Raw genomic sequence first — 13,122 nt, forward strand, 5'->3', positions numbered from 1 at the left:
TGGTTGGAGAAAATTCATCTGGATTGGAAAAAAGTGAATGCGGTGTCAGTCGAAGAGGCGGGGCTAGCGGCAGTGTTGACAAAGCATGCGGCTGTCTTTGACGGAGAATTGGGGAGTATGAAGGGGATTACGGTCAAACTCAAGGTGAAGCCTGACAGCCAGCCATGATTCCTGAAGGCCAGGAACGTTCCCTACGCCCTCAGACCAAAGGTGGAGGCTGACCTGGAGCATCTGGTCAAGATAGGGGTCCTGGTGCCGGTTTCGCACAGTGAGTGGGCCACACCAGTGGTACCAGTGATGAAGAGTGACGGCGCGGTTCGCTTATGTGGAGATTTCAAAGTAACAGTGAATCCTGTGCTCTCAGCTGAACAGTACCCCCTCCCCATCATTGAAGATCTTTTCGCGGGTCTAGCAGGCGGTCAGAAGTTTAGCAAGATTGATCTATGCCAAGCCTACTTGCAGATGCATGTAGAAGGGGACTCACAGAAGTACCTCATCATCACCACCCACAAGGGCCTCTACAGGTACTGCCGCCTACCCTTTGGTATAACATCAGCACCAGCATTGTTTCAGCGGGCTATGGACCAGATCTTAAGCGGCATTCCAGGGGTACAATGTTATCTCGATGATATCCTTGTCACAGGAAAGGACTACAATGAGCATCTACAGAACCTGATGAAGACACTGGGAAGACTTGAAGAATATGACTTATGCGTCCGCAAGGACAAATGCGAATTTTTCAAGTCATCAGTGGAGTACCTAGGCCAAGTCATCGACGCGGACAGCCTACACACAGCACCGTCGAAAGTGAAAGACATTGCCGACGCTCCTGCACCTACAAATGTCGGCCAGCTGCGGTCATTCTTAGGTTTCTTGAACTATTACGGAAAGTTTATTCCACAGCTGACATCACTGTTGAAGCCATTACATGAGTTGCTGTGTCAGGGCAAGGCCTGGGCGTGGACAAAGGAGTGCAAAGCTGCATTCAAGAAAGCCAAAGCAGCTTTGACTGACCCCAGAGTGTTGACGCACTTTGACCCGTCATTGCAGATTCAGCTGGCCTGTGACGTGTCGCCTTATGGCGTCGGCACGGTCGTGTCCCACATCTTTCCCTCAGGCGAAGAGAAGCCGATTGCATTTGCGTCAAGGTCCCTGAGCAAGGCGGAGGTGAAATACCCACAGATCGAAAAAGAGGCTTTGGGCATCATCTTTAGAATCAAAAAGTTCCATCACTACTTGTTCGGAAGGAAATTCACCTTGCTGACGGATCATCGTCCTCTGGCATCGATCTTTGGTCAACACACAGGAATACCCTCCCTGGCAGCGTGCAGGATGCAGCGCTGGGCGCTGATGTTAAGCGCTCACAATTACAACATCAAATACCGGAGGTCAGCAGCACATGGCAATGCAGACGGATTGTCAAGACTTCCGCTGCCTGTGCCCTCTGAAGGCTGTGAGCAGAAGATTTTCTACTTTGACATGGTGAGCAATGCCCCTGTCATGGCCCGGCAGGTCAAGAAAGAGACCAGAATGGACCCTACGCTATCCAAGGTGCTGGATCAGGTGATGCAAGGAGACGGATCACGGGTGTCAGACGCACCACCTGAGCTCCTATCTTACCTGTCAAGAGGGAAGGAGTTATCTGTCACGTCAGGATGCCTCCTTTGGGGCATGCGAGTGATCATACCACCAAAGCTGCGGAAACATGTCCTCAACGAGCTGCACTCAGGATATTGTGGGATTGTCCGGATGAAGGAGCTGGCACGAAGCTACTTCTGGTGGCCCGGTCTGGATCATGAAATTGAAGTTGAAGCGAAATCATGCCCATCATGCGAGACAACCAGGGATACGCCAAGAGCAGCGCCACTGCATCCATGGGAATGGCCGGCGACACCGTGGCAACGGATCCATCTGGACTTCGCGGGACCAGTGGAAGGAGCGATGTTCCTGGTCGCGGTGGACTCCCATTCCAAATGGCCGGAGGTTGCAGTAATGTCCACTACCACTACGGAGAAAACCATCGAGACTGAGAGAGATGTTAGGGCGATTTGGTCTGCCGGAGCAGATCGTAACCGACAATGGAACACAGTTCACATCCCAGGAGATGGAGGAGTTCCTCAAGAGCAATGGAATCCAGCACACGTTCTCCGCGCCTTATCATCCATCCACGAATGGATTGGCGGAGAGATTTGTCAGAACGCTGAAACGCGCGTTGAAAGCAGCAAGAAGTGATGCTCCTCTAAAGCAGCGCCTGAATGCTTTCTTGCTGAAATACTGAAACACGCCTCATGCTACGACTGGAGCATCTCCTGCTTACCTACTCATGGGAAGGCAGCTACGGACACGCCTTGACCTGCTGAGGCCAACGTCCACAGAAGCAGTGGTGCACGCCAATCAGCAGGATCAAGTCAGCAGACGAGCTCAGAGGTCCAAAGAACGACACTTTGTGGTGGGGGGCAAAGTCCTCGCGCGTAACTACACCACCCCGGAGCGGTGGGGCCCAGCTACGGTCATTCAAAAGACGGGCCCCGTTTCATACCGAGTCCGCACCGGAGACGACCGAACATGGAGACGGCATGTAGACTAGTTACTGCCAAGACAGTCGCCACAGGAACCCAAGAAACAGAGAATCAAGGACCTGCTGGGGGCTCCAGCAGGGACTGGTCGTCCGACCCTGAGACGGTGGCACCATCCACTCTTGTGCCATCGAGGGAGGAAGCCACGCCTGCAGGGTCACGGGAGAGCCAGCCAGAGCCTGCTCCTGAGACTAGGCGTTACCCCCAAAGAGAAAGGCAGCCTCCAGAGCGCCTTAGTTACAGTTAATGCTAACCTGTGTGCATGGGGCACAATAATCCCCAGGGTTAGCGGAATGTAGAGGCAGTCTACCCTCTCTTCCAAAGTTATAGTCATTTTCAGTTATTCTGTTTTGTGGACATTCTATTTTAAGGGGGAGGAAATATGTTGTGTATTTTGAATGTGTATTAGAATTGTCCCACATGGGATACCGTAGTGGTGATTTGCAATGCACTATGGGAAATGTAGTGCATTGAGTGAAGAAGCACATTGTAAATAAAATGGCCGTTAACTAAACTCTCCACCCCGGAGTCCTTCTTAATTGTTATATAGGTAAGGGTATAAAACCCCTTGAGACACAACAAAGCTTTTTTAACTTAATTGTCCAATTAAGTTCCAGCGTGTGGGAACCCTTGGCAAATTAGTTTTTCCAGTCAGAAAGTCGCATCTTATGATGTCATCATTGCTGCTGCATTTAAGGTCTGCAACAAGCCTTGCTTCTTCTACAGTCTGCCAACCTTTTGGCATTTACTGTTAGAGGAACCTGGAGTCACAATGGCCGGCGACAGACCTAGGGCTGCTCCCAGGTTCGACGACGTTGCCCTGCAGGCTCTGGTTGAGGGAGCTAGATCTCATAAGGAGGTGCTCTTCCCTTCATCGGGGAGGAAGAAACCTCCCCAGCAGACCAAGGCTGTGTGGCTGCAAGTGGCAGAGGTCAACTCCTTAACGGTTACCCGCAGACCTGGATACAGTGCAGGAAGAGATTTCATGACTTGTGCGTACTGGAAAAGTGAGTATGCATTTACCATCACCCTCAATTTGATCCCCATTGCCTTTCCTCACCAGCACTCAGCTTTAGCAATCTCTTCCTCCACATCCCACTTGACACTGACATCCATGCACCCTTACCCATTCCCTTTCTCTCTATGCTCACATTCACCTAACTATTCGACTATGCAGCCTTCACACTCCCTATTACTGATGCTATGAAAACAACTGACAACACACAGGGAGGGCCCTTGGTCTTGCCACCTCACTCCATCTTTGTCTCCTTCTAAGTATCTATGCTATGGAATCTCTACACTCACTCCTTCATTCTCACTCAAACTCCACTTGTCTCCCTCATTGCAGGAAGAGAGAGCTCACAATAAAAGGGAAAGAGCCAGGACAGGAGGAGGGCCACCATCAGTAGCCCAGCTCACCCCCTGGGAGGAGGCAGTCCTGGAAATCGTCGGAGTGGAAGATGATGCGCAAGTGGGGGACGGACAGACGGGTGTGTCACAGCAAGCTGGTGACAGAATAGTTTTACATCTCTCTCACTGACATTGCATGAGTCGCTGATAATGATTCTGAAGCACTAACAGATGGGCTTATGACCATCTGCAATATGCAATGTGCATGTAACCTTGACCTCACATCTCTAACTCTTTCCTTTACTCCCCCACAGGACCATCGAGAGCCCGCGTCCCCACTGTCCAGAAGGAAGAGCCTGAGCTTCCAGACTCCTCAGAGGAAACTGCAACCTCTGAGGGCGCAGCGTCAGCAGAATTCACCGCACCCAGCACCAGCGCAGACACTCACATCTCGGTGGGACCTTCGGGACATAGAGTAGTGTTGTCACCTGGTGTATCACAGCTGACAAGTGAGCATCAGCAGATTGTGGAGACAGGGGCAGCAGTGGAGAGTCCTCGTTGGAGAGCGCAGGACTCTGGCAGCTTGGCTCAGCTGCATGTCGACCCTCTGCCTCTGGGTCCATCCACAAGATCAGCGGTGCTGGAACTCCAGGAACAGATGCAGGAGTCTCTGGCAGGTTTTGTCTCCAGGGTCGCTGCGAGTGTGGAGCGAATGGAGGAGTCCATAGCGAACATGAGCAGAGCCTTTGTGGAGTCATTGGCACATGAACGCATCACCATGGAAAGGATGACAACCTCCATGGAGGTGATAAGTCGCCAGAGTGCAGAAAACATGGTGAGTGCTCAGAATAGAATGACATCTCTGGAGGAGCGATGGGCATCTATTGAGCAGAGAAACCAGACCTTCATGGAAGTCCTTCTGAGTAGGACTGCCAGTGCAGATAAGGGTCCCCAAGGCCCCCCCTGATGTGCAGCAAGGTGCTCTCAAGCCACTTGCAAGCACTGAGGGGGACCTGACCCATGAGAGGGAAGTTGGTGGCAGACATCAAGGAAGTGGGGGCTCCTCTCCAAGCGCTCACACTTCCATGCCACTGCAGAGCCCTCGGTCAGAGCCCCACCAGAGTCCACAACCAGCTGAGATCGGCGTCTCAACCCCTGCACAACCGCAGGAGCAGCAGACTGTTGACGAGCCCTCACAGGTTCGCAACCCCAGAGGACGCCCGCCAAAGGTGTTGAGACAGGAGCAGCAGGAAAGTGAGCAAGTGGCCTCCACATCTGCTGAAGCCACAGGGGAAGCACCACGTAGGAGCATGCGTAAGAGAAAGATACTGCACAAATAGTCACAAGGGTAGTCACTTGGGTGAAATTTGATGTTTTATGTGAAAAAGCCATCAGATCAATAATGTTAATAAAAAATCTGAAGGCTACTGCTGTAGTTGTGGCGTGTCATTTCGCGAATGGGACTTTCACATTGAGCACTTAAGATTACTTGGAATTGTCATTATGGTGGTCAAATTGCTAGGAGTCAGCGGGTTCTTGGCCATTGTCGATGCTCAGGTAAGAAGGTGTGAGGCAAAAGTCCTTCAGTGGCTAGGCTAAGCAAATCTGGCAAAGATATAGTGCATTCCTTTCATCCCGGGCAGCTATGTTCTCGCGTACTGCTGCCGCTGGTTGATGGGCTCTGCAAGATGTTTGTTTTTGCTCTCCTCCTCCTCATCTGAGGAGGATAAGTGAGGAGCCACTTGGTCCTCAGGAATCTGCAAGCCACGACGCTGTGCCATGTTGTGAAGTGCACAGCAAACCACGACGATCCTGGAGACCCTGGCTGCTGAGTACTGCAGGGCTCCACCTGATCTATCCAGGCATCTGAAGCGCATCTTCAGCAAACCGATGGTTTGTTCGATAATGGCTCTGGTGGACATGTGGCTGGAATTGTAGCGCTCCTCAGCTTTGTTGGCTGGCCTCCTCAATGGCGTCATTAGCCACGTCCTCAGGGGATAGCCCTTGTCTCCAAGTAGCTATCCGTTAAGTTGGTCTGGCGGACTGAAGAGCGGAGGCACACTAAACTGGCGCAGTATGAAGGAGTCATGGCAATTGCCAGGGTACTTGGCACAAACATGCAAAATTTACTTCTTGTGGTCACACACCAGCTGAACGTTAAGGGAGTGGAAGCCCTTGCGGTTGACAAAAATACCTGGATTGCGATGGGGTGCCTTAAGGGCCACATGTGTGCAGTCAACGACACCCTGCACCCTTGGAAAGCCTGCCAGATTAGCTAATCCAACCGCATGCGCCATCACACTTGCTTGATCCTTGGTGAAATGGATGTGATTGTGCGCGATGGCAAAGAGGGCATCGGTTACCTGCGTGATGCAAGTGTGTGCGGCCGTCTGGGAGATGCCACTGATGTCTGCTGCTGATCCCTGGAATGAGCCTGAGGCCAAAAAATTGAGTGGGGTGGTGACTTTGACGGCCACTGGTAAGGGTTGTCCACCTGGTCCTCTGGGCTCCAGGTCTTGTTGCAACATTGTGCAGATGTCACCCACTACCTGCCACGAAAGTTGGAGCTGCCTTTGGCACTGCTGCTCAGACATGTTGATGTAGCTGACCCTGTGTCTGTAGACCCTGTTTGGGGGATATCTCCTGCGCCGACGGGCTTCCATGCACTGGCCCCTTCTGGCCTGTGCAGCAGCTCGGTGCTCCTGTTGGTACTGCTGTTGTTGGTGCTGCTGCTGTTCCTGGTTATGCTGGTGCCGCAGCTGGTCTTCTTCCTCATTTAATGCCCAGAAGGGAAGGAAATAAATGGCTCCCATGCTTCTGGTATATGCCTCTGTTGAGGAAGCGCTGAGTGAAGGTGGCGAGAGGGGTTTCCCCAGGAGGTCACACTGGAGGTTGGTGTCAGGCTCCAAACTTCCACAGCTGTGGTTATGCCTTCTAAAAGTTCCCACAGACCTGAGACAACTAAGTCCTGCCACCGGCAAATGATGGCTGATCAAATCTCCTCTTTAATGTTTGAGCTGCAGCTGATAATCAGCAATCCACTTGTGTTCCCGACAGGTTTCACCGTCGTGTTTCAGAATAGGCGTGTTTCACGTGGAAAAAGGGTTAAACTCACGAAGGCCTTTTAAAATGGCATTATAGAGCCAATTTAGTGGTTAAGGGCCTTAACGGCCTATCCCGCCTCTTGGAGGCGGGACGGAGACGGGACCACTAGACACGAATTATTTAAAATTGCTTGGAGACGGGATGGAGGCGGGCTTGGGCCCGCCCGCCAGTTTATGTAATTTTAACCACCCACCGCCTCCAAGGCCCAATGAAAATCCTGCCCTTTGTGTCTGTCTTCGCGGAAGAAGATGCAAAAAACTTCCCAGAAATAGTGAACAACCAAGGGTCTAGCGAGAATGAGGAACTGAAAGATATTAGTATTAGTAAAAAGGTAGTACTGAAGAAATTAATGGGACTGAAAGCCGATAAATCCCCTGGACCTGATGGCCTACATCCTAGGGTTTTGAAAGAGTTAGCTAGAGATAGTGGATGCATTGGTTGTCATTTTCCAGAATTCCATAGATTCTGGAATGGTTCCCACGGACTGGAAGGTAGCAAATATAACCCCACTATTTAAGAAAGGAGGGAGAGAGAAAACAGGGAACTACAGACCAATTAGCCTGACATCAGTAGTAGGGAAAATGCTAGAATCTGTTATTAAGGACGTGGTAACAGGGCACTTAGAAAATAATAATAGCATTGAGCAAAGTCAACACAGATTTATGAAAGGGAAATCGTGTTTGATTAATCTGGTAGAGTTTTTTGAGGTTGTAACTAGCAGAATGGTTAAGTGAGGAACCAGTGGATGTGGTGTATTTGGATTTTCAGAAGGCATTCGATAAGGTGCCACAAAGAGGTTATTAAACAAAATTAGGGCTCATGGGATTGGGGGTAATATACTAGCATGGATTGAGGATTGGTTAACGGACAGAAAACAGAGAGTAGGAATAAACCGGTCATTTTCGGTTTGGCAGGCTGTAAATAGTGGGGTACCGCAAAGATCAGTGCTTGGGCCTCAGCTATTCACAATCTACATCAATGATTTGGATGAGGGGACCAAATGTAATATATCCAAGTTTGCTGATGATACAAAGCTGGGTGGGAATGTAAGTTGTGAGAAGGATGCAAGGAGGATTCAAGGGGATATAGACTGGCTAAGTGAGTGGGCAAGAACATGGCAAATGGAATATAATGTGGATAATGTGAATTTATCCACTTTGGTAGGAAAAATAGAAAAGCAGAGTATTTTTTAAATGGTGAGAGATTGGGAAACATTGGTGTTCAGAGGGACCTGGGTGTCCTTGTACACGAATCACTGAAAGTTAACATGCAGGTACTGCAAGCAATTAGGAAAGCAAATGGCATGTTGGCCTTTATTACAAAAGGATTTGAGTATAAGAGTAAAGACGTCTTACTGCAATTATATAGGGCCCTGGTGAGACCACACCTGTCGTATTGTGTACAGTTTTGGTCTCCTTACCTAAGGAAGGATAGACTTGCCATAGAGGGAGTGCAATGAAGGTTCACCAGACTGGTTCCTGGGATGGGGAGATTGTCCTATGAGACAGATTGATTAGACTCGGCCTATATTCTCTAGAGTTCAGAAGAATGAGAGGTGATCTCATTGAAACATACAAAATTCTTACAGGGCTAGACAGGGTAGATGCAGGGAGAATGTTTCCCCTGACTGGGGAGACTAGAACCAGGGGTCACAGTCTCAGAATAAGGGGTCGGCCATTTAGGACTGAGATGAGGGGAAATTTCTTCACTCAGACGGTTGTAAATCTTTGGAATTCTCTACCCCAGAGGGCTGTGGAGGCTCAGTCATTGAGTATATTCAAGACAGAGATTGATAGATTTTTGAATATTAAGGGAATCAAGGGACATGGCGATAGTTCAGGAAAGTGGAGATGAGGTAGAGGATCAGCCATGATCTTATTGAATGGCAGAGCAGGCTCGAAGAGCCAAATGGCCTACTCCTATTTCTTATGTTCTTATGTGGGCCTAAATTGGACAGCTCTTTCAAAAACACAACAGACTGAATGGCCTCCTTCTGTGCTGTAAGATTATATGAGTCTAACAAGCCAACAAAACAAAATCTAAGCTCAAATGGGCTTTGTGGGCTTCATTTCCAGGACACAAGGGCCACTTATGGCCAATGGGCCAGTTTGGATATCCCTGCAAACCTTGCTCCTCCATATCACACTTGATCCTCTGTATCACATTTTATATATACATCATCGAAATCACATTTCACAAAAAGAGAATTGGTAACGTTTTCTCTTGCCAAAGAATGAATAAATGCAGAATTATGTACTTAAATCATCAGATTTTTATTTTACGTTGCAACATGCATTATTCACACAATGCCACCTGCAAACAGCAAGCTGGACTGGCAAACTGGATGTTACTTTGGGACGGTACCTTTTGTTCGCTCATCATCTCCATCCTCTCCACCCTTTGCTAACTACCATTGCTTTCACTTCGCTTACCCCTTGCCGGCTTCCTTTTCCCAAACTTCCAACTTTTACCCCCCTCTTTCACCCTACCTCCACACTTGCTCCTGCCCTGCCTCTCTTCTTACCATCTCGACGCCCTCCCTCCGTCTACTTGGCTCCACCCAGTGCGGGATGACTGGGCTCGAGCCCCGGCGGCAGGTGCACGCGGCCGGGAGTGAGGCTGGCGGCCGGGAGCGCGCGAGCGGTTGAACGACCCAACCGGCCGCCAAGTAAAGGGCGGATTATGGCCGCCATTATGGCCCGTACATACGTTGATATGTTAATGTCCTACTCGATCAGGACGCGGGGGTGGTGCTGTGATGGTGGCGCATGTGTTATTTGTGGCCGGCTGGGTGGGAAGATAAAGGGCTAACGATGTAGTATCTGGAATCAGAAATTCACTGGTCACGTACAGACAATTAAAATGGCAGAAAAAGAGGGAGCGTCGCTACTCCCGAGTTATTTTGAGTTAGCTTACTGGTGGGTAGAAATCATATCCCACAGTCCTGTAAGAGAGGCTTGTGTGTGAGAAACGTCACAGTATGTACTTAGGGGAACTGGGGGGGATGGAATGGGCCAGGTCCAGATCTTCCAATCTTTGGCAAACTTGATGAGGTTGACAGTACAGACGTGAGACTTAGCCAAGTTGGTTGTGGATTCAGGGGCTGCTTTCGGCCGCCAAAAACCATGGACTGTCAGCAACCCACCATTCATTCAGCTTGATACTAAATATACCCATATAAACGAGGTAGAGGTGGTTGTCTTGTATGTGATCTTTCAGATTTGAAGGTAGTATCCTTAAAATGAGAGAGATGGCAGGTGTTTCTGTGGGGAGTAATTTCATCTCCTCCACCCACCACCCAGCTGAATGACAGGGATATGGATGCCTACCTGAACTGAGATATTCCTGATTAAATGAATTTGGCCCAGTTCAGAAAATTCTATCTGCTTTCATCATTTGTGTTTCTGTTTTCTTAGATACCCACCATTCCCTGTCTGAGGAACAGTCAAGTAGTGTGCTCCTACATTTTCTTTCAATTTTCCCACTTGTTCTTCTGAAGGTATGGACAGATTATGTTGGGGTACAGGGTACAACCGCTGGCAACACTCCAATATGTCCAAGTAGCTATTGTTTATGGACAACCCTGGACAGGGAGTGTTGGTGGGCTATTTGATAGTAGAGGACATCACAGCTGTGCCTGTCATATCTAATGTCTACAGACAGACACACACACACATCACATTTTGGATAGCAATTAGTAACACCAACATTGTGTGGCTGATTGTCCCCTCCATAGTCTGAAGACACTGGCCAATTGTAGCACTCCCTAATCGCAGGTGACATTCACGTAACTCAACACAAATTGGACATCAAACCAGGAATTTTCCTGGTCTGTATGTCTCAGTACTGGGTTATTGAGTTGCTCGGTCAATGCGCCTGTGTAACCAACCACTAGGACCTGCCAGAAAGAAGTCCACTGTAATCCAGACATTGGGGGAGGGGGGAAGAGCAAGGGTGGGGGGAGGGGAGTTAGAAGGATGTTCCTCTTCTTAGTACTTCCCCTGATGACTCAACAAAGATTAAGAACTCGTTCACCAGAAATTTATTTGGTGTTTCTCCTGCTCCATTACCGTCTCTTCAGCGGAAACCTCGTTTACCCACGTAACAAGGTTTCCACCAAAGTTACTCTGACAGAGCAGGAGAAGCACAGAATCACCAATCCTGGTGATTGGGGATCTGCAGGTGAATCCACTTCCAGCCCCTTCTTAAATTAGCAGGTGGCCTTGAGCATATCACAATTTTGGCTACTTTGCCATAGTGTTCATGGGAGAGATAAAAATGCTCAGCTCCATATGTGTTCCTGGTTTTATTGATCCACCATTAGTTTGTGTCTGCTACTGGTAGCTGCATTGGCAACCAGAAGCATTGGCATATGCAGTCATGGAAGAGGAAAGAAGGACCAAAAAAATCCCTTTAAAGCCAGCATAGGATTTAGTATTTTGTAGGAACATTGTTACCAGATGGCCTCATCAGCTATAACCTTGGGGTGGGAGATGAGGGTCAGGTTGATTGGTTTTCATGGTAGGAAGATATGCATTGTTCCCTGCCACTCGACTGGTTTTGCAGCTGATTTCTTCCATAGTATATATTTATGGCATAATTTCATGAGTCCATGTTGGCAGCAAGAAACCGCACCCGCTGGCGGCGCATATGGGAAATTCAGACACTTCCCACTGGCAACGCAGATTCTTAACATTACCCCTGTAATCTCATGTGGTCTAGTCGAAGAGCATATGTCCAAGTCCCTGCTGAAGGAATATATGTATTTTATTTCAAGAGGGCAGATACATCCATAGTTCCTGGTGGTCTAGTGGTTAGTGTGCACCTGATTGGGCATCAGACTTCATGAAAGCACACATTTTGGATCTACTTAAGCCAACGTTATCCCCAGCACAGACATAATATTTAAAATGGGAGCATCAAGAACATGCACTGAATGAAAATTCAAACTAACTGCAATAGTTAAGTGGTTAACTGCTGTATACAGAATACTTGTTTGCAGTGCATGTTACCACAGAACTAATGGTATAGAATATAAAAACTTGGCAGAAGCAGTTTAGTGAATCATTTGTGGCATAATACATAGTGTGCTGTGAATGTATGTATGTATACTAACCCCAATTGATGCATGAAATTTGGCAATGCCCACATTAACATAAAGGCCTAGAAATTCGGTTGGTTGCGCTAGCGATTAGCGCCTAAAGAGCCCGAGATTTGGGGCGTTACCCAATTTTCGGATGTGCGCAGTGATCCTAGCGCATCCGGCCATATTGAGTAGCCTGTTCGCGCTGGCGCTAAGTCTTTGCGCCCGCTCGCGGGCGCAGCCAGATAATGACGTAATTTCATTGTGCAACGCCTTTTTGGCGCCCCGTACCGGAAATTCAGTGGCGCCCCCCTCCGTTCCGCCTGACGCTATTAGTGACAGTTGGATGGAACGTTACCAGGTCCTTCTCGGACTCGGGGGGCACTCTTTAAAGGGGACAGCACTAGTATAAAACCGGCAGCCATTTGGCCTGGCCATACTGCTCGCTGCTGGAGAGAGTTGCAGTCCTTCAGTGGCACAGACTTGTTCTTATTGAGCCAGAGGAGCCTTGGGACCTTCAGCCCTGTTCAGAACAGTTGGATCCAGAAAGCTGACTGCGTCTTACTCGTCGGCCAGAATAATGGGAGCTGCTTTGGAGGGGAACGTCATCCTTGCTGAACAACTGGCAAGGGCACAGAGACGGAGGGAGAGAGGGCCGGGATTGGCCAGAAGGAGGAGGGCCAATGGACGTCGCCAAATCCGACCATACGCTGCCAGGGTTTTCAGGCAGCAGGTCTCCTACCTTACCATGTCGGAGGAGCAGTGTCTGCGAAGGCTCCGATTTGGTAAGGATGTTGTCACTGAGCTGTGCCACCTGCTTGCTGGGGATCTGCAGCCGCGGATACGGTGCAGGACCTCTCTGTCGGTGGCCGTGAAAGTCACTGTTGCGCTCAACTTTTACACCAACGGATCGTTTCAGGCAGCAGCTGGGGACATATCTAATATCTCTCAATTTGCAGTGTATTGCTGCATCCAGCAAGTTACAGCTGCCCTCTACAAAAGGAGGCG

General features: G+C 49.2%; 1 pseudogene across 1 annotated transcript in view; it reads left to right on the forward strand.

Annotated features, from left to right (window-relative positions):
• The first annotated feature begins 9,593 nt into the window (after positions 1-9,593).
• The window catches only part of LOC147116289 (Y+L amino acid transporter 2-like), a 75,677-nt pseudogene continuing 72,148 nt past the window's right edge, over positions 9,594-13,122 (forward strand). The window contains exons 1-2 of the transcript XR_015078772.1: positions 9,594-9,699; positions 10,448-10,530. The product of XR_015078772.1 is annotated as a Y+L amino acid transporter 2-like (transcript). The remainder of the gene's footprint in view (positions 9,700-10,447; positions 10,531-13,122) is intronic.

The sequence above is a fragment of the Somniosus microcephalus genome, chromosome 6 (genome assembly GCF_052327205.1).
Source record: "Somniosus microcephalus isolate GS21.2 chromosome 6, FLI_Smic_1.0, whole genome shotgun sequence".
NCBI classification, from domain to species: Eukaryota; Metazoa; Chordata; class Chondrichthyes; order Squaliformes; family Somniosidae; genus Somniosus; species Somniosus microcephalus.